Consider the following 26,671-nt stretch of genomic DNA (forward strand, 5'->3'; position numbering starts at 1 on the left):
AAGGTAAGTGTGGAAGCACTGCAGAGAAGATACCTGACTGTAAACTGGAGCAGTGGCCTCCAGTCCCCAATCAGAGGTTAGTTGGTGGTATCTGATGGATAAAACAGGCTATGACCATTTATGCTGAGCTGGGTTTCTGTTGGCTTACTCACGAACCCAGGATACTAGGGCCGCCTTAGTCTAATGACCTCTCAATTAATTATTTTAACACTTCATTTTACATGTTAAAGCTACAAGACATTATTTGCCTAAGGGCAGGGTGACTAAGAGGCAGACTCTTCATAATATGTCTACCTATGGCCTCCTCCTTTTACCCTTTTCAACACTGTTGGTTCTTATATTTTACCAAGAAATAACTTGATCCCACTGTGAATGTCGGGAGGAGGCTCTCAGGGAATTGCTGTGGAAGAAGAGAGAGGAAAGCAGGTTTCTTCGAGCTAATCCCACAGCCAACTAAAGCAAGCAGACCTTCCTTCCCACAGTCTGGTTACTCTGACGGCATAAAACAGGCATACTTTAATTTAATTGGACTGAGGGGGTGACAGTAAAAAAGAAGAATTTTGAGGTGTGGTTTTCTTGAGGTGGCATAGAGGTATATAAAGATTTGTTTTAATAGCATTTTAGTTGGGCAATTATAGAAGTTGAGTAATTCTGTGTTTTGGATAAAAGGAAAAGCCAGCATTGCCTTGTGAATCCAGGGTGCTGGGCTACCAGAGGGTTAACTGCCAGCTGGAGAAACACCAGCTCAGAGTCCCTGGGAGACCAGCCCCACCTGCATCCCCTTGAGTCTATGCTGATTATTCTCTGCATCTTCCTTCTCTGCTCTGTGCCCTGGGAGCCTGGCTTTGAGGAATGCATCTTTTTGGCCCTGTCCACAATCTGCCTTCTGGGAGCATTTGGCCAGTGGGAGGTACCAGCAAGAGCCTGGAGGGCAAGAGGAGAGAGAAATTGGGGTACTCCTTCTCGAATTGCTCTTTGCTTTGTTGAGATGTCTCTAAAAATTGCTGTTTCCTCTTCGAAGACAGTTCCACCAGACTGCCCCGCCTCCAAGTTTCTGAGTGCAAAATGAACTCAGGTATGGCTATTTCTCCTTCGGGTCTCTTCAGCCCCAGGGGTTGTAATGGCTTTGTTGTTTCTAGGGTCCTCCCTATCCCTGTGCTTTCAAGTAACTCTGACTGCACCTACTAAGCAGTCTCTTCACTGACAGATTTTCTCCACCTGTTGTTGACATGTATTTCTCGCTAGGACCTTAAATAGGCAGTCTCATCCATAATTTTCTTGCTTGAATGGAAGGTACACAGAAATCACCTAGGGTTCCTGTTCAAGGACAGATTTGAACTCAGAAGCTATGGGATGGGGCCCAAGATTTCTTGTCTCTGACAAGTACTCAGGTGATGCTGAGGTTTCTGCTCCATGGACCATACTTTTTTGCAGAAAGGATCTATAGTCCTTTTCTTACTCATTCTTTGGTTATAACTGTTGGTAAGTATGTCTTGAGAAAATTTTAAAGCATTGAGCCTCAGTTCAAAACACAGTAAGTAAAAATGTAGGTCGTCCCCACTCATCCTGAAAGTGGGAAATAGATGGATGTGAAAACAAAGCAGAAGATATTCTGCTTTTCAGGTTTGACTTTTCCGACTCCAAAGGTGTGTGTGTATGTGTGTGTGTGTGTGTGTGTGTGTTTGTGTTACACATGAGCAATTGAAAGATTCCAGGTCCACTATTGCTGAATAATTATAGGTTATAATAGGGACGGGAAAGGTGGCATAGAGATATGGATCATGGGTTTTTGGGGGAAGACCAGGGACCAGCAAACTAAGGCCCATCTGCCAAATCTAGCATGTCATCCAGTACTTGTAAATAAAACTTTGTTGGAACCTAGCCAGGGTCATTTGCATATGTATGGACTATGGTTACTTTTGCCCTGCAGTGCAGAGATCACATGGCCAAAGAGGCTACAATGTTTGCTACTTGGCCTTTTCACAGAATAAAAGATAGCTGAAAAAGATTGACTTAGACTATTATGCAAGAATTAAGATCTATGAGCAAAAAGGAATCTTAGAAATCATCTCATTTGCAGATGAGGAAGGGGGTTCCATATTGTTTCAGCTAGCTTCAACCCTGTATTTTTTAAAAGAAACATGGAAAAAAACTGAGGGAATTTGAAGAAAAAAATAATTATTAGTTGTTCTTTGAGACAAGCCAGCCTAATGACAGAGGTTGGAAAGCCAAAGGTGTGACAATAATGACCTCTAGGTTATTTAAAAAAAAGTAGCCTGAACTCTTAGTCTCTATTTCTACATAGAAAAATTTCCCTAAATTTAAGTGGATCTGATGTTGGAACTAGGATTCCAAGGTTGGACATGGCCTGGAGATCTTTAAAACAGCATAAGAACAGCTGCTGTAAATGACTTAGGCTAAGATTGGCAACCATTCTCAGGCAGCACCTGAACTTGTCATGCATTTATTCATTACTAAACAGGAGGAAGTCAGGGGACCCAAGGTGGGGGTGGGGTGATTAGGTGCCTGTGCAAGCATATGTACACACACACACACATACACACTCACACACAGGAGTATTCTGTTCTCCACATCCTGGCCACATGAAAAAATCTACTTGAGGTCACTGGTGTATCATTTGATATATCATTTGGGATGAAGGACCCCTTGGAACTCAATGATCCTGAAAGCAGTCAGGGAGCTATTACTTTAGGCTTTAAAAAATCTTCAGTAGTAATTTGAAGCACTTGAAAATTCAAGGTAAAAAATGTGCAAAATTTTGATTTGTCACAGTACATGTCATGGCTTAATACTTACTGCTAATGGAAGTCAGTTACAAAATTATTAGACTTTTTTTTTTTTTTTGCATCTGGAAGGTGTTGCTCTGGGATACCCTAAGCTTTTGGGGTTATTAAAGTAGAATAAATGTCTACTTTATTGGGGTGGGAGTGGAGCAGGTATATTAGATATGCACTAAATTCAGAGAAACAAGAAAAGAGATTATGGTGAGCTAATTAAAACAATAACATTGGCTCTGAGACAATGTGCTTCCTGGTCTAAGGCGCCTCTGCCCTTCCCTTGGCATAGCAAGGTCATCCTAGATCTGCTGACAGGTAGCAATTGCTTAAGCAGCACATTTCTGCCGGTTCACACTGTCTTGACAATAATGCTTGGAATTTATATTGAGCCTTTCATCTTTGAAGTTCAATGTTCTAACTCTAATCTTTATGACTTCTTTGTGAGATAGGAGCTAGTTGTTTTTATTTCATTTTTTACAGGTGGAGGTGGGGAATGTGATGGACATGCAGGTTCAATGACCTGCTTAGGGGCCCCGGAATGTCAAGGCCAAGGTGAGAATGGAGCTGGATGATTTGCAGCCCAATATTATCGTACCCTTTATTTTCTTTTCCTCAATAACAAATTCTGTAAATGCAGCATGTCTTTCTCTTTCTCCCTCCCTCCCTCCCTCCTTTCCTCTTTCTCTCTCTCTTTCTTTTTTCTTTCTCCCTAGGAAAGAGACATTTGTAATGATTTTTTTTCCTAGCTTGTTCCAAATATGTTTAGAGTCAGAGAGATGGAAATCAAAGAAACTGCAAAGTCTATGTTTTCTAAAGTCTTTTCTAAAGTACTTCTAATGTCTTTGGTCCAACTGCTGGATTTAATTAGAAACTTAGAATATAGTTATCATCCATACTTTCCCCCCTCAGCCTGGCTTTTCTTTCCAGCTGGTTTTATTTCCTTAAAGTAACTATTCAAATGTCTCTGTTACAACTCACAGGCTTATTATGCCTTGGTGATTACCAACCAAACTAAGACTTTAGGCAGATTAACTTCTCTCTGATCCTAACACAGTCCCTAAAGATTGACTCAGCAACTATGGTTGAAAACTCAGAACTTTATAATTAAAGCATGGTGATTACTTGGAAGACAATGTAGAATTGCAATACAACTTAAAAAAATGAGTCTCTGTAAACAGTAATAAAACCTAAGGTAGTCATACACACAGAAGAAATATTATCTGTTAGTTGAACAAATAATACCAGTTTCCTTGAAGAATCTCATTAGTATTTATCAAGTAGTTAACGGTCCCAAAACACTTGACAGTTAATCCATAGAACATCCTTTGTAGATAATTGAATATTCTGATCTGGACTTTGCAAAGGAGACACACCAATAAGCTACATGACTTGACCGGAGGACAAGACAGGAAGTGTTGCTGAACTGGGCAATCGATAACAGTCTGTCCCCTCAGACAGATAACTCTCTGTGCCAGAGCACTGCTCCCACAACTATTCTTTTTCACAGTTTCAATTCAAACGCAAGCAAGAAGAGAATTTGTTTTCACTTTAACAAGCTTACATTGAATGAGAAACAAAAATGCAGAATTAACATTAGTTTTAATTAAAATGAGTTCTGTTAGGCATGGTGGCACACAATTGTAATCCTAGCAGCTTTTTTGAGAGGCTGAGACAGGAGAATCGCAAGTTCAAAGCCAGCCTCAGCAATGGCGAGGCTATAAGCAACTCAGTGAGACCCTGTCTCTAGCAAAATACAAAATAGAGCTGGAGATGTGGCTCAGTGGTCCAGTACCCCTGAGTTCAACCCCTGGTACCGGAAAAAAAAAATGAGTCCTTGGCTGCTGTTAGTCTTATTCGTGGAAGCCAAGAAGGACATCACTTATTCTGGGTGAGTCTGAAGGCACAGGAGCCCCTCTGCCATTTCCCTGCATGGGTTCCTAGGATTCCTTTGACATTTAAATGTATTTGTTTGAGGTAAGACTTTGTTACTGAAGAAACATCTTGTTAGATTTCATACAGTAACAATGAGATCTTGAGAATGTAGGAACTGTCTTGGGACAGCAGAAAACATTGTCTAATAGACATGGTTTCTGTCTTTGGAGGCCACTGTGCCCTGTTGTAGATGTGAAGTGTTACAAAAGTTATTTGAAGATAAAATGAGCTATTTCTATCTTTTGCTAACTTATATCATGGCATTCTTTCCCCTTAAAGAATACCACTCAGGGCTGGGGATGTGGCTCAAGTGGTAGCGCGCTCGCCTGGCGTGCGTGCGGCCCGGGTTCGATCCTCAGCACCACATACAAAAAAAACAAAGATGTTGTGTCTGCCGAAAACTAAAAAAATAAAATAAATATTAAAAAAAAAAAAAAGAATACCACTCAATAACATTTTACATTGATAATCAGTGATAACACAGAGAGATTGAAACAGATTTTGTAGAAACAAAGTGTGTTTGAATCCAGACATACTCAATGTATTGAGATGTTAGATTAGTAACAAAAGACAAATATTTTCTATGTAGGGAAAAGGATGAAAATTTAAGAGAAAAAAAACTTCCTTTATTGATTTCTACCCAAAGGTTTTTTTTTTTTTTTTTTTTAATGGGGCCAAAATAGCCTTCCATGTTATAAAATAACTTTGGTAACAGGATTCTGTAAAAAGATGCTGGCCCTAAGAAATTTAAAAAAAATCATTATTTTTAGCAGAACTAGTTGCTTTTAAAATTTCATTTTCATAATATCAAGAAAATATGTCCACATTGACAATTTATGACCATACAAAGACATTGATAACATTAGCAGATCCTCACATGTCAGCCATTGCTCAGAGAGCTCAACATTATCATGGTTAACCTTCAGGATAATTCTACAAAGAATGTAGTGCTATTACCATTCTCCTTTTGTAGACAAGGATACTGAGTCTCAGATTAAAAGATGTTGACATGGTCATACAACTAGTTCCTGGGTAAGTCAGGATCTGAATGTGGGCAAGTCAGCTCCAGGGTGTTAACCATACCTACCACCCAAGAAAACCCCAAGGGGAGGCCTTTGGCCCAGGGGTGAGGGAACAGTACTGAGGGCATGTCACAGAATAGCAGGAACTTTAATTTTTAAATTATTTATCTATTTTTGTGGTGCTCCAGATCAAACTCAGGCCCTTGAGCTTGCAAGTGCTCTACCACCGAACTTCATCCCTGACCGTAGTAGTAGTAGAAAGATATAAGGAATGCATTCTCAGTGAAGAAAACAAACAGAATTGGCTTTGAGTTTCACATATTTTCACCAAGAATAATGACATAGTCAGAGATAATGCTTTGATCTAAGTTTGTTATGAGATGTAAATGATTGGTTTTAGATTCTTTCCTTCTAGCTGACTTTGACGAAAGGCAAGGTTAGACACAACAGTCGAGTCTGGAAGAATGATGAGGGCAGAACCAACGTGGTTTTCGATGACTTTAAAATCTTTCCTAGCCCTGGGTCTGATGCTCTGTTTTATCACATATATGATCCACCAAAGTCAGTGTTTCTACTTTTAACATGTGCATGATATTCATGTCAAAGATGATTTCAAATTCTTGCATACTACCCATCTCTAATGTGATAGCGGTTTTAGCATTTGGAATGTTGTAATCACTTATTAATAGCTTCTTTGAATCATCCTTTAACAAAATGCAGAGAGAGATTTTTTCAAAGGAAAAAAACCCACTCTGGAGCAAAAGCTGGGGAGAATTTGAAACTAAGCCCAGTCGGCGGCGTCTTGCTGTTTAAGTCTTATCTATCAGAGTCAGGGATGAAAGGCAGAAGCAGGGTCAGTCTCTTTCCTGTTTGTTTATTTCCAGCCCTCTTGTTCTGTCTGTAGCTTTGCCCCCAGAGCTCCTCAATTGTATTTATTTTCCATCTGCTTCCTGCTCTCTAGACAGTCCGAGACAGCCTGCTCACTAGCCAGCAGTTCAGACAGAGAGACATAAATATTGTAGTGTGCACAAAGACCATGTGAGGCAGGCAGGGACCAGGAGCAGCAATGAAGACACTGGCATCACAGATTCAATGCTGGGTGAGACTAAGAAATAGCGTTTCCGAAGTTGGGCAGGGCTGGGTATCCAAGTGGAAGATGAGTTAATGTTTTGTAGGAGAAAGGCTGTTGGAGGCATGTGCTAGCTTCATTTCAGGAAGAGTTTCTTCCCGACCAAATCTTTTGTTTGACTCCTTTCCTTGAGAAACTTACTACAGTACTTACAGTATTTTGAGAAGATCATGTTATCAGAATCATCTCTTAGGGTGTTCCTTCTATCCACATTTTGATCACTGGTTTCAGACTTGATAGGACTGGCCTATAGTTGTCAGTTTTTATTTTTGCTAAGTAAGAACATGGAAAAGAAATTACCCTCTCTTCTCATCATTGTTTCACACATGAAAGGACAACTTGACCTTGAAGAATAGGAAGTAGGTCCATCCTACTTAAGAAGCACTGTTCAGCAACTTTAAACCCACATAATTTGAAAAGATAAATTTAAAATTTTTGAATGGAGAAAAATGATCACATGATTTTTTAGTTAATCATATTACCTTCTAGATACTTGTTTTTGTGGCAAGTTAGTCAGTTGGATGATTTGTGTTCTACAGTGTGAAGGGGAGCCCCAAATGTCCAGCTTCTGGGAACACTTTAAAGTCATAGTTAGTGTTGCAAATATTTTCTCCCAAACTATGCAGATGCAAATGGAAGCATTGATCCCTGGTGGTATTTCATTGAATTTGGAATATCCTAGGCATGGTAATACTTGTAGGCACCTGAGGCTGTGAAATAGTTTGGAACCATGTTCACACTGGTAATGATTCTTATCCTTCACCTCTGGTTCAGGGTAGGGAGGAACTAGTCATGGAGGAGAGGACGGGCGAAGAAGGAAGGCAGGAATCAGCTTTGCCTTTTCTTTCCTTTTTTTTTTTTTTTTGGTCCTTGGTACATATTGATTATATGGAATACTAGGCTCAGTCTTGCTTTGATGGATCTGAACAATTAAATGTTGACTCCAACCTTGAAAACCAAACCAAAATCTTTACAAAACCAAAATCTTTCAATTAGCAGGACCTGTTCTGTGAGGATAATCAGGGCAACGTTTGTTGTTATTTGAACATGCTCTCAAAGGGCTGCAGAATCCCTCTCATCCTGGTAAATAGTTTTCTTTATATTCTTTCATTTTTAGAGATTTTAAGAGCTCCTGAGGTGCCCTAGATTGGCACCCAGGTAAGATGCTCTTGTGGCCCATTCCTTAACAAGGTGCAAATTCTGTGTGAGCCAGCAAATGTCAAGAAACAACAGCCTTTCCCTCCCCAGCTCTCCTGCTGCTCCTCCCTGGGTTGGTGAGAACAGGAAGTGGTCCACCAGGGGTCCAGCCAGTGGGGAGTGTGTGAAGAGAAGCAGAGAGACTTGCAAGAGGCAGGTCTCAACACTATGGCCCAGAACAGAGTTGACAAAACTTTTATCTGCAAGGAAGGATCTGAGATGAAGGTTGCAATGTCTATCTACTTTAGCCCGAGACCAAGGTTTGGGAATTACTAACAAATATTGTTATGTCCCCTCAAATTTCATACATTGAAGTTCTAACCCGAGTACCTTGGAATGTGTCCTTATTTGGAAATAGTAATTGAAGATGTAATTAGTTGAGGTGAGGTCATGTCTTTGACCTTGTTTTCTGGGCAAGCCATGACCATGCTCTTCATTCTCCATTTCTTCTGCTGATGTGGCTATAAAATGCTTCTGGACCAAAGGGATGCTCTGGGAATGGGCATAAAAAATGAGGACATTCCTCTTGACTTTACATCAGACTTCCCTTCAATGCTGGTGAGACTAAGAAATAGCTGGGTGAGACTAAGTGAAGCTGTGCCTAGAGGCACTTGTGATTGGACTAAGGGTTACCCAGGCCAAATGTAGAACATCAGAAATGGTCTGTGAAATTCTCTTGGTTGTAGAGCCTGGGAGAATATTCTAGGTATGACATGATTAGCCAGAATGAAGTTCTCATGAGTCTAACAATAGCGATTTAAATGTAGGGGAAGAAAAAGCCACACCTAGATGTACCTTTCTCCTAGGAAGGAGTTTCCTATGCTTGTATGAATTGGACTTAACCCAGATGCACAGCTTATAAACTTCAAAGAGGTTTGCAAACATTTGTCGACTTCCTGAACATGCATGGGAGAGGTAGCCTTGTTATCCTTGTTCTTCAGAATGGCACCTCAGGCAGGAAAGGGGGTATTTTACGACTGCAGTGTACCCTGCTGCCAAAGTTGTTCCCCAGACAGGTTTTTTCCTCTTCCTTATGCTTTCAGGTGTTCTCAGGGCCTATGATGGAGACACAGCATGGGCAGAGATGGGAGCTAGAGGAAGGAGGGGGACAGAGTCAGAGAGTTGGATTATGAGACCAAGAGGCAGGCTTTCCAGTGTTCAGGGAAACACTGGCAACATGGCTCTGTCTTTCTCTGAGGTTAGCATCTTTAATTATTAAGCGCAGAAGCTTCGTCAACATTTGGACTCCTTGGAGACAACCAGCAATTATCTTAAATTCTGTTCCCACTGCTACCCCTCTCCAACTTCAAAGGAAACTCATTACCAGGCCCCAAATTCTTCAAATTACTTTCCCATCATCTCAAATGATGTTTATAAGTAGTTCATAATGAGAGTCTAATCTCACCCTTCAGATTACTAAAGAAGCTCACAGAAGATGAACTGTGATAAAATTATTCCAAGTCGGGGTGATTATCTTTGGATCATTCTTCCTCAGAAGGTTTTATTCACTGGTTTGTTAAAATTTTAGAAGATATTATATGCACATATATTTACAAAAATAATTTATACAAACTTCTCCCTGACTCTTATTTGCAAATTAACATCCAAATGAGACGTCTTCTCAAAATGAACTATTTTATGTCTTGCAGATGAATAATTTAAAAATGCATATTAAATCAGAAAGAATATGATGAGCTTGTTTTTGAGGTTGCCAGTAAAATATAGTTGCCTTTGTTTTCTGGAAGATTGTATTTCTTTTAGGGGAGACCAGCACATGTCAGAGATTTCAATGTTAATAGACAGCCCTGTTCATCAAATTAAGCATGTTTCTTTTTCTTTTTTTTGGTCAACTTATTTGTTTATTTTTATTGCTTCCTCTTAGTTATACATGACAGTAGTTCCATTTGATAAAATTATACAAACATGGTATATTTCTTATTCTAATTAGGAGCTGGTTGCGGTGGCGCACGTCTGTAATCCCAGCTGCCCAGGAGGATGAGGCAGGAGGATCACGAGTTCAAAGCCAACCTTAGCAAAAGTGAGGTGCTAAGCAACTCAGTGAGACCCTGCCTCTAAATAAAATACAAAAGAGGGCTGCAGATGTGACTCAGTCCCATTTTTGTGGGTGGGCATGATGGTGGGGTTCACTTAGGTATTTTGAGAAGTGTACTTAGGAAAATTATGTTAGATTTATTCTACTATCTTTCTTATTCCTATCCCCCTCCCTCCCTTTCCTTCCCCTTTGTCTAATCCACTGAATTTCTCTTCTCCCTCTCCCCTTGTATTGTGTTTTAGCTTCCACATATCAGCAAAAACATGCCACCTTTAGGTTTTTTCTTGACATCAACAAAAGAAAAAAGTAAACAGAAGAGGCATATAAAAACAGGTACAAAGTTGTCAGTTCTTATGTTTGTTAGCTAGGTTTTTCAATAACCATTTACATGATCATTTCTTAAAAATTTAAATAGAAAGCAAGATGGAGTAGATGGGAAATTTTTTCTGGAAATCATTTTTACATTGATCACAAAGTTCTTCCAAGCACAGCAGGCTGACCCTACTCTCCTAGACTTATTTTTTCCAACCTGTTTCCCTTCCTCACAGTAGTCACCTGCATTCTCAGTGACATATCTGGTGGCAGCTACTCTTTGTGTCCTTTCAGGTGGCACAGATGGGGGAGAGGTTGTGATGTAGGTGTATGTGTGAGAGAATAAGAATCTGCCCTTAAGAATTTTAAAGTTTAACTGGCTCACTGTGGTATATACCTGTAATCCCAGCTACTCTGGAGGGCAAACAGGCTGATTGCTTGAGCCCTGTAGTTCCTGGTCAGTCCAGGGCAACCTGGGCAATTTAGTGGGACCCAGTCTCAAAAAAGAAAAAAAAAATCAAGGTTACCTACCTACTAATGATTGCAGTAATTACAATACAAAGTAATTGTGATCATTAGGATATTCTGAGTTTGCAATAGCATCACGAACAAGAAGAATCTGGAATCTGTTACAAGCTAGGAGATCCAAGAAAATTAAGCTGCCTGCATCAAACGGACAAATTTAATGCTCAGTTGTATGATAACCACTGTATGTGTAAAAAAGATTTAGGCAGGTGAGTAGACAGAGAGATGGAACAATGATGGATAGAGGGAAGCTATATCTCAATGTTTTGTAGAACAGGGGACCCTCAGATTATGACCAACGTGATTCCTCTCTGCTTTTAGTAGATCTTTCTTATTCTATTTGTTTTTCTAATTCTATGTTAAAGCCAGAAAAGTCACTTGGGGAGACAAGTCAAGAGAGGTTATATTTCACAGAACTATGAAAGAAATGAGATTTAAAATGAAGGTTTAGAAAGACATTGGGAATGTTATATACCACTCTTTTGCATTTCTGAATTTGGGACCAGGCAATACAAAAATGGAAACTTTGCCACATGATCCCATTAATTTTTAACTCTGAACTCATGGCATTAAAGACTAAATCACTGAATACAGATAAAGCATGTGCAAGTGCTTTGAAAGTTAATAGACTATTCCCAGGAGGAAGTCAAGGGATGTGCAAAAATGGAGAAAGGGAGATGAGGTAAAAGAGTGAGAAGGCAGGCAGAGGGCTTCCGTTTCTGCTTGTTCTCTGGGTGTCGATGCAGAGGAAGCCTGCTAGGTCCTGGGCAGCCACATTTTTTAAGGGAGGGGCATTATAAACAGTCAAGTGAGGGCCAAACGGATGGAAGGGAACTGGAAGTGGAAGAAAATGCAGAATGGAAAGAAAAGAGAAATCTTGTTTGGCGAATAAACCATCTGTAAAATCGGTGATGATATTTCTAGAATTTGAAGTTTGTGCCTTTCATTTAACCAATTCTGTGGTTCTTTCTTTCTAGGGGTCCCCATTCTAAAATAGATAAAACAGCCACCACAGTCAACTCTGTAGCTGCTGAATGACGTAAGCGGAGGAGCCCTGGTTCTAGAGTCACAGGCAAGTGGAGAGTAAGGTGTGTGTGCACCATGTGCAGCGACCACTAGTGTTATCCTCACTAAAGAAAACCATGCAGTATAAGAGGAGGCTGCAGGCACTTTCTGCTGAGTACTTTGCTAAATACAGACACAATTGCAAGCCCTTCTGCTTCTAGGGTTTCCTTTCTACTTGGATCATATTTGTTTCCTTACCTCTCAGAGAAACCTCTTGCAGTGTGTGAAGTTACAATACAGCATCACCTCCCTAATTGGTCCTGCTGGTTGGAAAGAGCCTCTTGAATTCCCCAAAGGGCCTGAAGAGCAGAATAAATTGCTTTATCGCCTACATAGTCACTCATCTAATGCTATGAAATGTTGCCAAAAGAGGGCCTGTAGGGACTTGGAATTATCATTTTATAAAAAAAAAGCATTAGTGGATGTTTATATGTAGGAGATAAGAAGAAAAATATAGTACAAGGCCAAATTCTATTTAGATAAGAATAATTTGAGTATGCTGATTGCAGGGGAGAATAAATCCTGCTAAATGCTTGTATGCTGTCTGCCTATGTGAAATCTGAAAATTCCTTCTGCTCCAATGTTTAAGATACTTCTATTATCTTTCTTAAGCCCTTTGGGATCTTCAGGGTCTGTACACTCTGCTTGTTTTCTTAATACAGAACCCAAGATCTTTGCTATTTTCCTTTCCATCAATGATCCACTCCTTGTTTTGGTTCTGTTCCTCCCCACAGGGTTTGTGGAGTGGTTCTTGGTTTCACCTCTTCCTTGACTTCTCCAAAGATGAACATGCAACCCTGCATCATTTATCAGTTTTGAAACTGATGATAATAGAAATAGCAAATGTGGGAAAATTATAAATGTTCTGACATATGAAGTATTTGAATCATAACTCCAAATAACTCTCATAAATTCTTTAATAATGTCCTCTTTTCTCCTTCAAGTAGTTCCATGGGACCCCAGGGAGAGGTTTGTGAGTGCTCCCAGGTCTCTCCTGCTCAGCGACAGAAGACTGCAGTTCCTCTACTCTAGGGCCTAACACACAGGTGTTTTAGCACAGCAGTGACCCATGGGTGCCAAAGGTGTTAGAGTGGAGCAGAACGCTCCCTTGCTTGTGTTACTCTGTTTTAAATGTGAGACATGGGCCCTAGTGAGCTGAAGAATTTATCGGAACATTTATTTTAGAATTTGATTATGGTGTTGTATCTCCCAGCGAACTAAGCACTTGGCCCAGGGGTTGAGCTGGGCATGGAGCAGCTACCACCCTGCTGCAGGGAGACTCCTCCCACCACCCTCTTTGAATACTGAAGCTTTGTTGTTCTAACCTATTCCTGGATCTTTCCTCTCTGAGCTGCTTCCCAGAGGAACCTTAGCCCACTGCAGAGTGGCATTTTGCATGGTACTCTAGCAGATTGAGCATCTTCTAGCAGAGGGTACCATGTAGACTTGTTCCCAGGAGGCTGCTTGACCTCCAACCCCATAAACTTGCATCAGGCTCAAGCCATCAGCCCAGGCGCTGAGAAGAACGAGCTCTGGCAGTAGATGACAGAAAGTCCGGCTAATGCAGAGCTCCCCTGCACAGCCCTGGTCTCTGGATCCTGGTTTTAAAATATTAATTGGAAGACCTACCTTTTTGGTTCTCTGCCCTTTACTTTATTTCTGAGCATAAGACTCAACAAACTCCCCCAAGAACAAAGGTAAGAATTTCCAAGTTCTGAGTTGCAACTTTCCATGAAGGCCTAGAGAGGGACCCTGGAATGGTTGACCCCATCACAGGCCTGACCCACTTCAGGCGTTACCTGATAAACTTCACAAGCATACTCTTCTACCCATTTCTGGTTATCAGCCCACAAATTCAGAATTCAGTGGGATCTGAGTAGATGAGAGTTTCCTGATTCCAACTTTCACATTAAGAAGATATGTGGCAAATTCTGTGTGATTATTATTTAGAATAGAGCATATTTCAATTCTGTGAATGTAAAGAAAGATACAATTTTGGCTATTACTATTTTTAAAAAATATTAGAGAAAATTTCTCCTATACACAAAAAAATTTAGATGTCATGAATGTGTTAGACAAAGATAAGAGCCAAACTTGAGATAAGTAAAACCTTTACTCTTGACAGCTGTTAAGTGTGCATTTGATTTAGAACCTACCATCATCAGTCGAAACTCACTGCGGTAACTTTCAGTTTCCCAGAGTCTTCTATTTGTTATTACATTTTTTTTCTAGCTTCGCTTCTTCGAAACTCACCCACCGTTTTTCATAACTCCACCCCCATTTGATCTCATCTTTCCCTGTGTCCTTGAAGGGTTCAGAAATCCAGTGACACCGTTTACACTTGTGGCATGAAGCATTGCTCACAGCAGGTTCTATGAAGTTGACTGTAAACTTAAAGCAATCTTTACATCCTGCCTGAAGTGAGTTGATTTACGAGTGAGTGTTTGCTGAGTGCTCAGAGATCCTCCTCTGCAATGCAAGATCCAAGTGCGCTGTGTTATTGCTTTACTTTATTTGTCTTTTGTAAAAAACCTGGTACCATGACAATCTTCACTAAATAAATAATAAATGAAATGAAACACACTTCCTTCTCTATTTTAATAATGTACTATTCATGCATTTTTTTCCCCTAAAACAAAGAATCATTGTAGGAAGTTGCTCTGCCAATATTAGGCTGATATCTTATTGCAGGCAAAGATAAAATAGCATGCCACAGGAAAACTGATAGTCTCTTTTCAAAACAAGGAGAACAAGGCAATAACAAAATGTGAAAAGCCAAGAAATGGCTTAATGGAATTAATACAAATATGAATGTATGCTCCTTGATATCCTAATACATCCCCTGGTTATAAAATAATATCAAGATGTTTAGAGGAAAATTCAAATTACAGTTTCCCAGTCACTCTATGCTGTTTTTGCAAATCTATTGTTTTTCTCTCGTATGAACCCATCGCAGGGAAAGGCTGACAGAGATGTTTAACAGAGAGCAGAACTGCTGCCAGCCATTTCCAGTGGGAATTGAGCTACCAAATATTTTCCTCAAATTATAGAAAATTGCCGTTTGTAGAGTCCACATTATATTTAGCTTCTTAATTTAGGATTAAACATCTGTAACTTATTGTTAGGACATCCGGAGAGTTTGCAAAACTCTATAATATGAATATTGTCTCTCTCTTTAGTCCTGTAGTGTCTCTAAAGAAAATTGTTTTGGTCCCATTTTTAAAGATTTGCTGATGGTCAAAAGAACCACTATATAATTTTATGGTGAAAAAAGTGAGGTCTTCTGCAACGCGGTGTTGACATATTTTCACCCAAATCTGCCACCAGTTGACCAAGGATCCTGACAGTGGTTACCCTTCCGGCTTCCACTCATACCCCAATGGGATACAGTGGAGCAGAGAAAGGACAACTTCCTCTCTCACTCCTCTGCCTGTGGGTGAGGACCATAGCACTGTGCTAACACCAGCCTTGGAAGGTTTTAGAAATGGCCATGACTCCATTGGCGGGGCTTCCCCAGTAATGTTTGGGTGGCATATAGGATGATTTATTTTCCAAACATTGAATGCATATATAGTGATTTTTTGATGCTAATATAGCTGAGGGGCTTAGGATTTCTGAAGGACCAAGGAAATGTAGGTGAACTTGAATATTTTATTTACAAATATTCTCAGGTGAGTTCAGTTTTGTTTCTTAAAAATAAGGTCAAAGAAGGCTTTCAAGAAAGAGCTGCATTGAAGTTGAGCTTTCAGAAGGACAATGATGATATTGGAATAAAATTCAAGGGTAGGTATTCTGGCCAGGAGAGTAGTGTGGGCAAAGCAAGTGGGAAAGTTCAGGGGCCTTTAAATATTGCTCCGAGTTCCCTGGGGGCACTAGAAGTACAGATGAGGCTAGAAATGTTCTGCAAAATTCTACTCCCAAATTTTTGGCATTGTTCTTCTTCCCCTGGAAAGTCTTCTCTGACTTGCTATGATGTTGGGTTGAGTGTCCTTTCTCAATGCTTCTGGAACCTTCTACCTTTGTTCTAATGTAGTTGTTAGTGCCATTTATGCATTTGTCTGTTCTTATTTGATATCCTCTTTCTGTTTTAAGCTTCTTACAGAATTCTTCTTAATGTCCTGGGCAATGCCTGGTGGGTGCTTAACAAATAATTTGTGAATGGAATGAATAATGTAAGCTTTTCCTTAAATAATACTTTTTTTGAAAATTTAAAAAAAAATTGTTTCAAAGGTCTTTAGACCAGTAATTGTCTTAAGGGCATAAAGTGACTAATAATAAATATTATATTTATAAATAAATAAATAAATATATTTTAAATATATAAATAAATAAATATATTTTGTAATTAAACTGCAAAAACTGAAGCATATGCTTGACTATTACAAAGAAACACAATACACACCAGATAAGTACCTTCTGGATCAATCCAAAGAATGTTTTTAATTAAATTGCTAAAAGGATCTCTTTATAATGGAATTTCATCTATAAGATGACTTTCCAGCATACAGGACCATTTGAGTAGTAGTATAAGTATGAGCAGAGCCTTATGGTCTGCTGGGGAAAGGCTCTTTTAGAGAGAACCCTGGTCCTGGAATGAGAAAACATGGTACCGAGCACTAACAATTGGTACTTGAACCTGAAAAAGATACTCCAAGTTTCTAATCTTTATTTTCATATCTGCATCCTTAGAAACACAATACCAGTTCTACTTGCTTTGCAGAGTTGTGAACAAATAAGATAACGTAGACATGAGATAATAAACTACAAAGAATTTTTCTTCATCTTATCATAATGGTGCATAAAATAAGTTGAATTGATCTCCCGAATCCCAGGATGTCTTTGTTTACTAGTTGAGATATTGATTTCAGACCTTAGGACTTTAGATCTGATTTTCGATCCATGGATTATACCCTGCTTCCTCTTTCTAATCTGACAAGGAAAAGTGTACAAACCACTGGTAGAGGAATGTGTGTCCTTGGCAGGACATTTTATACTCTCTGGCATTTAGTTCTAAATCCCACAGTCAGATCCAGCCTCCAGGTAGTTTTTGTGTTTGGCTTATTGGTACTTGCATGAAAATATCCAATGACAGATTCTGGCCACGGTTATGTGGAGTGCTGGCAGGACAGATGAGCACTCTTCTCTAGCATATTCCTCCCAGTCTCTGCTCTTTTCTAGGCTGACAGGGGTGGCTCTTGCCAATGTGTTGAAAGACCCCGCCAGTTTTCCCTCAATGCTGTTCAGCCTAGGTTTGAGGAGGAGGGTGTGTTCACCAAACTATTTCCACACTAACTCTTCTGACAAAAATTTAAACCTGATAGGGGTTTGCCACTCCCTGGTGACCCTTTGTCTTGGTTCTTGACAGGTTTATTATCTTTGATCTGCCCAACCCAGGGAGTATAGGATGGTGTTTGATTTCATATACCAGATACAATTGACTTTAATTATCTTCTTGAAATCAGTCCTGCACTCAGGGATGAGGGACTGGAATCCTCAATCACCCTGCAGTTTGGACAGTCTCTAAAACCACAATGTGCATATATAGCTTAGTTATGCAGTGTTTGTTTGAAAAAAATACCATATTTTGCTGAGTTGTGATTTTTCTGATATGCTCCATTTTAAATTAGTTCTTTTTTTTTGTATGTGTGTGTGTGGCAGATTTATAATTCTGACAGGGGAATGGCTATAAAAATGTACAATATGTAACCAGCCAGGGCTGGAACCCATGCCATATAATTTCCCTATTTGCTCTGCTGACATTGGTCATATGTAAATCCTCTTCTTTGCATGGTGATCAAGGGATGGGAAGGCCAGAAGAACAATGGGGAGCATGAGTCAGTCATATCACATTTAATAGAGAGTCAAAAAGATTTTCACAATTTTAAACATTTTCCCCTTAAATTTTGTTCGTTTGATGGGTCCTGACTAGTGCATCTCTCTGCGTAACAGAAAGTGCATCTCTCTGCATACCATAAAGTCAATTGTGGAATTAGAGCTTGACCAAAAAAATTGTAGAGCCACATAACCATGCATCCACTCACACACATGCATATATGCGTCCGTCTAGCACTTGTTGCATGAAAGGCACTGTGGTAGGCTTTGGAGAGACCAAGCTTGATGAGCTTGCAGGGCACAACAATTATTTTTAACCTCTTTTGTGCTGCTTTGAGAACCTAATGAAAACAATGAACTTTCTCCGAGAAAAAAACCCAAAAGAATCCTCCCTCATTCAGTTTCAGGGGATTCATGAACCACCCATGCAACCAGGATAAAGAGCTTCCATGTGGGAGGCACAGTTAATTCAAGGTGCAATCACAGTGGAGCAGGATGTTCTTTGTCTGAGACAAATTCAGAGGGCTATTGTCTCCCAGAGGGGCAAGTGCCCCACTTTTCACCCAGGAGAAGGACCCTATATTTTCACCCACAGTTCAACTTGTGCATTGACTACTGTTCATCAGTGGTGTAATGGGATGTATCCTATCTTATCAGGGTTTTATAATGGGGGTAGGAGAGAGTAGCAATATGAACAGCTATGCTGGCAGGAGTGTTGGCTTGGCATTAGAAGTTTAGGATTTAGTAGTTCTTGGTTCTTGGTTCACCACTTTCTGTTTGTCTAAAATGGACATTTACTTAACCTCTCCAGGCTCCATGTTTTATCTGTAAAATTTAAATAGTAATATCCATCCCATTGACTTCATGGCCTGGGAGGGGATGTTATGATAGGAGGATGCAGGAGGCAGGGTGTATGAAAGAGTAAAGCTTTTCATAAACTTTAATATTCTTTAACTCTAATGTGTGGTCATCACTAACCCACAGACACAGGTATTTGAGAAACTGATGAAATGTGGCAAAAAGGAGGTCTCCTTGTGTCCAGGGCATCTAAGCCTCCTGAGGATGGGGTGGGCAGTCATGGGAAGCCACACAGAGCAAAAGACACATAGAACATGGCACCCATGCAGCCAGAAATCATGACCTCAATTTTGGAGATACATTCAATATAGGAACCATATTCAAAAGTCTTCAATGTATAGGCAAGCGAGTCAAATTTATAAATTCAGAGAAAGTGATGAGTTGAAAAGTTATAAGCCAGTGTTTTGATTATTGGACCTGAATTTATTTGCTTTACTTTAATGCGGGGTTTTAAAAACCCAGGAAACTATCAAACTTTGTCAACATGCCTACTCCTACCCAAACCATCCATTCCCTCCTTCCCAACCTCTTACCCTCCAAATGAGAAGTGGCCTGAGGCTTAGCTGGCAGTGAGGCAGGACATAGGTGAAGGGTGTGAGGTTGAGGGCACCATGTTGGAAGCTGACATCCTGCCTTTGACTCTTGACCCCACCTCCACAGAGTTGTTCTGGACAATCTCTACTCAATGCCTCAGATTTTTCATCAGGAATCTTCATTGGGAGGACAAAATGGCCATATGCATTTTGCCTGCTTCACTGGGTTATTGTGAAGCTCTAAGCAAAAGATCCTTGTTCAACTGTAAAGAGTCAGCCATACAAAATATTATCATCATTACTGTGTGCATCAATGTACATGTTTATTAATGAAATGAGCAAAAAGGAGGAAAAGACACCATATTACATTTTTACAGACTGGCTGCCTAATTTGCTTCCTAGTTAAGCACATGTCGGAGTGCTTAGCTGCCTAGTTACGGCTGTGAAGGATATGTCTAGAAATTACTGATGGAAATATATCCAGGCGCTCTGCTCTGGCTGCAGAATGGAAAGCTATTGGTGATTTTCACATTTTATATTTAGTGAAAGGAAAATTTTTCAAAAATATGTTTGATTTTTCAACGAGCTATCAAATATATTCTATCTTCTACAGGAACAAGTACCCATATGCTCTCTCTCAATTCTTTCTTGCCCTCCCCCTTCCTGGTCTCTCTCTCCCCTTCCTCCTCTCCTACCTTCCTGTTCGCTGTGTATTTGCAATCCAGAGATGGCAGCTGCCCACGCAGATGGATCCCAATGGGTCGAAAGAAGTGCGGTATCCATAGGAACCTGAAAAGAAACAGGCAGCCTCTTCTTTCCAACCCACGTGTCTGTGGTATGGCCAGACTGGCTAATGAAGGAGTTTTGCTGCAGTTATGACATTTAGGAAAAGACAAGGCAGAAACTACCATCTTAGATCCAGACACTGGAGTGTAAAATGATGCCCAGCAGGAGCCACAGGGGCAGTTGTAGCTTATTTCCTCTTAACCTACTCCTGGAATCCTGCTTCTCCCTCTAAATCGAACATTCCTAGCTCCCAGCTGGGCTGGATACACTGGGTAAACTACAAGAAGAATCTTGGAGCTGGGAGTTTATTTTTTCATTCAACAAACAATGATAGGCATACACTAAATACCAGATATGGGGACTGGGTATGTAGTTCATGGCAGAGTGTATGCCTAATATGTGTGAAGCTCTGGGTTCAATCCCCAGCACCACAGAAATACATACATACATACATACCTGATAATGTGTTGAGTACTGGAGACAAGTCCAGATAAATGAGATACAATTCCTACTTGCAGGAAGTTGATCATCTTGTGGAGGAGACAAAAATGTACACAAAAAATTATAATATGTGATGAGTGTTATTTTAGCACCAAGTGTGGGAGCCACAGAAGGAAGTGATGAGCTCTGCCTGGGTGTAGGGAATGCATAAAAGGTGATTTTTGACCTGGGTTGTTCAAGATGACTCCTGAAGACAAGGTGGACATTCCAGGCATAGGAACTTGCATGAAGAAGGCCACGGAAGCACAAGGAGGTTCAAGGAAGTGTGAGTGCCTAGTGTGGTTGGAGCCAAGTAGTCACTGGGGGCATATGACAGGGGAGAGACATTGAGATGGGACAGATTGTAAAGGGGCTTCAGAATAATGCTAAGGAGACTGGAGGCAAAAAGCAGTCAGGACAAATATTTTTAAAATACTATGTATTATGGAAAAAACTCTAAACCTGCAGGAAGCCCATTGCTGATGCCTATGCTGCTCTGGAGCAGCGTGGAAAAGGGACTGACAGAGAGGATGGAGTGACTATGAAAGGTGGGGAGGCCTGCTGGACTTGCAAAATGCTGTAGGCCAGAAGCTATGAGGGAGGAAAGTGGCGTTGGGGCAGGAGGATTGAAGAGCAGCTGGTGGGGCATCAAACCCATAAGGAGCCCAGGTACAGGTTGGGTAGAACAGTTTGGGGAGTCATCAGTGTTGCTAACCTGATGCATGAGCTGGGGGACAGGGGTGTGGGTGCTGATATCTGAAATGTCCTCCAAAGGTCCATGTGTTAAAGGCGTGGTTCCCAGGAGAGTGCTACTGGGAGGTGGTGGAACCTTTAAGAGGAGGGGTCTAGATCTTCAGATCATTGAGGACATGCCCTCGAAGCAGATTGTGGCACCCCGGTCCCTTCCTCAATCTTACTTTCTGGCAGTAGGATGACGGGTGTTGCTTCAACACCTGCTCCTCCCATGATGTGCTGCCTCCATACAGGCCCAAAGCAATGGGGCCAACTCATTAAGAACTGGAACCACCAAAACCATAACCAAATTAATCTTTTTTTTAAAAAATTATTATTTATAAGTTGACTATCTCAGGTATTTCATTATGAGGAAGGAAAACTGACTAACATGGTGGGTAACCAATTTGGGGATCCCAAGAGGAAGGCATGTTGGAAAGTATAGGACTCTACTTTTCATCCAACACAGTGATTTTCAGGCAGTATTTGAATTCAAGGGCTTTAAGTTGGCAAGGGGCTGAGTTCAGTAGGCCCATGCCCTCCTGGGATGATCCTTTAAGATTTCTGCAAACAGCTATTTAGTTCTGCCTTAGCTTTCTTATCAACCATAGGAAACTACTTTAACTCCTTTAATCTTCATTTAAGGGCTCAATAACTTGGGTTGACCTCTCTACTGTTTTCCCACATCCCACTCAAAATGCAAGACCCCAGGCTAAAAACAGTCTGTGAGTCTTTCTTAAGTAATACGTGTAATTATTTTTTGTGTGCTGGCACAATTTATTAAAGATTATTTTAGTTCCCACATTTGACACTTTATAGTTATTAAACACCTGCTTTTCCTGAGAAAGATAATAAATTTTGTAATTCTTTATTTCCCTTCTCCCCATTTAGTATTTCCTTTTGACAATATATTTGCCACTTCTGTCTTCTATGATCAAGTGTTTTCCTCAGAAGCCACTGGAACAAGACTCTTCTTCTCATGACTGTCATCCCAACATTGCTGTTGGGATAAAATTCCAGACTCTGATTACATTAAGGAAGGAGATTGTTTTGATAAAACATTATATGATGTTTTGACAACCCTAGCTGTTAGGAGTACATTAGGGATCTGGCAAGGTGTTCTAGGAGGTCTGAAGACTGAGTTTGCACTGGAAGAAGGACTGTGCTGGCATCTTGGAGAATCTGTTGACCTAGAGAGAAAACCAACCTGGAGAAAAAGCTGTTGACTCTTGAGAATTTTGCAGTTGGAAATCATGGCTGAATAGCATCCAGCTTAATCATGTTAGACCTTCTGCATATTGGCATGACAGGGCATGGAAAAGATGTGGAAATTTCAGGGAGTCCTTGAATTATATTCAAAGGTATCTATGGAGATGTTCATTGATCTATAGAATCCTTAGAGGATTCCTGAAGGTTACAGCTTGGAGGATCCCCTTCCAGCCAATTTTGCTCCTTCTGGAAGGATGGTCTCATGTCTCAGAACCTTCTAGGCTCCTCCTTCCCTGGATCTTGCTGCCTGCTCAACAAGTCTTGTTTTTTTTTTTTTCTGCCACATGTCCTTGGCATTCTGCACCCTTCATGATACCTCTCTCCTTGCTATTTGGGATCCTTCTATGCCTTTAGAGTCTTTGTTCTCCTTTCCTCGCTCTCATAATTGGAGGTTCTCATCTAAATCATGGTATTCAGAAATAATTTTTAAAAATTCTCCCAAGAATGATAAATAACTAGTATCACTCAAGATGTGTAGGAGAGAAGTTAATTTATTCAACACAGTGAATCCCTTAGGCTTAATCCTGCTGTGGTAATTTAGTTGAGGAAGACTGTTGGGCCTGTGAAATACTTTTCCATCCTGGGGGTGGAGAACCCCAGTCCCATCAGTTCTACTTCTGTCACTGATGACCTTTGCTCCAATTACTCTGATTACATTGGGAATCATCTTTGACCTACCAAAAACTTTAAGTTTTTGGAAACTTTAGCCAGAAAGAGATTCTCCATGATTTCTCCCATGCCAACCCTTGTCCTTGACACGATGTGCTCAAGATTGCACATTGGAGAATTGCTTGGACTAGGGAAGGGCAGAAGAGAGGAGACATTAAGGGAGTGAGTCAGAATTGTCATCTTGTTGAATGGATAAAAAAAATGTGGCATTTATACACAATGGAGTATTACGCAGCACTAAAAAACGACAAAATCATGGAATTTGCAGGGAAATGGATGGCATTAGAGCAGATTATGCTAAGTGAAGCTATCCAATCCTTAAAAAACAAATGCCAAATGTCTTCTTTTGATATAAAGAGAGCAACTAAGAACAGAAAAGGGAGGAAGAGCATGAGGAAAAGATTAACATTAAACAGAGACGAGTGGGGGGAGATAAAGGGAGAGAGAAGGGAAACTATATGGAAATGGAAGGAGACCCTCATTGTTACACAAAATTACATATCAGAGTTTGTGAGGGGAAAGGGGAAAAAAAAAACAAGGGAGAGAATTGAATAACAGCAGATGGGGTAGAGAGGGAAGATGGGCGGGAAGGGGAGGGGGGATAGTAGGGGATAGGAAAGGTAGCAGAATACAACAGTCACTAATATGGCATTATGTAAAAATGTGGATGTGTAACCGATGTGATTCTGCAACTTGTATTTGGGGTAAAAATGGGAGTTCATAACCCACTTGAATCAAAATGAAAGATGATATGTCATGAGCTTTGTAATGTTTTGAACAACCAATAAAAAAAAAAAAAAGAATTGTCATCTTGTCACCTTTAAGTGAGAACTGTCTTCAAATATTTCAAGGTCTGGTAAAATGAGACAAAGAGTAGTAGGCATATCTTTTCCTTCAAAAGATAAATGTGTTAAAGTGAATGATGCTAGTTGCTGAGACAGGTAGCTCAAATTGCAGTGACTAAATAGAATAGACATTAATTTCCTGCCCACATCACTTGTCAGTGAGAATGGGTTGGAGGTGTGTCTCCATGTAGTCAGTCATTCAGGGACCAAGATTCTTTTTTCTTTGGCCTTGCCTACCTCCCTGATCCCAGAGTCCTTTTCATTCATTAGCAGATGAAGAAAGAGTAAGGATCACGTGTGGGAGGTTTTTATGGATCAGGTCTGGAAGAGATGCTAAAACCTAGCTCATATTCCATTGGCCAGAACACAGTTCTCTGGCTCCAGGTAATTGCAAGGGAGGCTGGAAAATGTATTCCAGTTGTATGTTCTGGAAGAAGAGGAGAAGATGGGTGTTGGTGGTAACCAAAGTTTAGATGTTTGGGTCATAGACTTTGGCTCAAAATGTACTACTAATTACTCATGAGAATTAGCATGGTCTATAGCAGACAATCTCGCAAAGTAATAAGCTTGTTGTCACTGGAATGTTGGTTGGAGAACAAATTCCTGTCATTTCTACTTTGGAGTTCTATAATTACAGTTCCCAAATGCATAGCAATTCCTCCCACCCTCTGCTTCTACTTTCCCTGTGGTGCAAAATGCTTGGTTTATATTACAGAGAACAGAGTGGATCACATGGTTCTACCTCTTCTGGGAAAGGTCTTTTTGTTTTTTCTTTTGTCTGAAGGCATGGTGGAGTGTCAGCAGGCAGGGTCTGAGGACTCCCTCTCTGGCGGGGAGCTCTGTGTGTGGGGAGGGTGAGCCGGCCGCCCATTGCTGGTATACCTGGCTGCTTTGGTGGACAACGTGTTCTCATGAAGACCTTTTGCACCAGTAGAGCAAAAATAAGGATAAGTGGAATTAAAGTAAGTTTAACATTCTGGGATCACAGTATTTTAATACTTCAAGGCACAGGAGAGTCCACAGAGGGAATCCTTTTGTGTTGTATATGAAGAGGAAGAGAGTGGTCCAGACTTTTGTGCTAAAGGTAACACATCCAGTACTGGTGTCACATGATTAGAACCTTAACCTGTCCCCTAGACATGGACTCCAGGCTACTCTTCCCATCAGAAAAACATCAAGGTTTTCTTGTGCTGTTGCTATTATTCAGCTGGCCTTGTCCAGGTTTGTGGATACCATACCCTCATTGAAACCATACTGAGAAGAAACTGTAATTGGCAGGAGAACTGAGCCTGCTCCCAGCTTTGTGTGGCCTTGGGCCACTGAATGGGTCCATTTATGAACAGAAGAATTTGCATTAGATCAGCAGATTTTAAGTCATGTTTTATATAGGAAGGCCCAGTGTCTTCTGGAGCCATATCAAAGCATGGAGTGATGCTTAGCTGTTTATACACCACTTCCTTTTTAACTTTTGTTAAAAGGTTTTGTGTCTTTGAATTGTTTGGAAACCACTGGAGGAGATAGTTTCTGACATTCTTTCTGTCTTAAAAATTTCTTATCTCTTTTAAGTGTGCTTTATGGATCTCATTCTTAAGGTACTTCATTTGGGGGCTGATGAAGTGATACACAAAGTTGTGAAAAGTTAAGTAAAACCCAAGGGTGGCCATTGCCATAGGTGCTGATTCTTATTTCTTTGAGGCTAAATAGTAACATAAAAGAGAAAGGACTGTGTTATGGGGCTGAATTGTCTTCCCCAAATTCATATGTTGAAGCCCTGACCCCCTGTACTTCTAAATGTGATGTTATTTGTAGATAGGGTTTTTAAAGAGGTCATTAAGTGAAGAGAGGCCCTTAGGGTGGCCCTGATCTAATATAACTGGTATTCTTCTAAGAGGGAAGAAGGATGCAGACATACACAGGGGATGACCATGTGTAGACAGAAGGAGAAGACAGCCAGCCATCTATAAGCAAAGGCGAGAGGGAGGTGGCTCAGAAGAAATCAACCCCGCTGATCATGGACTTGCAGCCTCCAGAATTGGGGAAAAATACAGCTCTGTTGTTCAATCCACCCAGTCTGGCATTTTATGATGGCACCACTAGGGAACTAACACAGAAAGGTGTGTGTACACACGTGAACGGGCAAAGGGTGGTAGGGAAAGTGGTGATGCCCAGTGAGTTTGTCTTGGCTAAAGAGGAAAGATGCTCTCCAGCCAGCTGGCTGTTGCTATGGCTCAGTGTTGCTAGATGTTTTGAATTTCAAGTGAAGTTAGATTTTGTAAAATTTGAAATTACTTAATGTTAAGATCTAAACAAACCATATTTGTGGGCTGAATCTGACCCTAGGTTTGTGACTTCAGGTTTGAGAAAATAATTTAGGAGTGACCTCACAAGGCAGGTCATGTCTAGGGAGGAAAATATAAGAGGCAGAATACTGAGCTGGGAGCCAGGACACATGGCCAGATCTCATGGCCTATCTTGCTGTTTGACCTTGAGCCAGACAGATTCCATCATGCCAGATGAGAAGGTCCAGCTGGCCCCTTCCAGCACAGGTGATGGGAGATTCCAAGCCCGAGTGCCTTAGTCTATAATCTATAACATCAGGGAATCAGCCAAGAAAATCACCCTTCACTTGGCTCT

General features: G+C 40.6%; 1 long non-coding RNA gene across 1 annotated transcript; it reads left to right on the forward strand.

Moving 5' to 3' along the window:
- The first annotated feature begins 567 nt into the window (after window positions 1-567).
- Window positions 568-15,896, forward strand: LOC125615807. Its single transcript, XR_007346397.1, has 3 exons — window positions 568-1,075; window positions 3,279-3,350; window positions 11,946-15,896. It is a non-coding gene; the product is annotated as an uncharacterized LOC125615807 (long non-coding RNA).
- Window positions 15,897-26,671: the final 10,775 nt, after the last annotated feature.

The sequence above is a fragment of the Marmota marmota genome, unplaced genomic scaffold, assembly GCF_001458135.2.
Source record: "Marmota marmota marmota unplaced genomic scaffold, marMar, whole genome shotgun sequence".
NCBI lineage: Eukaryota > Metazoa > Chordata > Mammalia > Rodentia > Sciuridae > Marmota > Marmota marmota.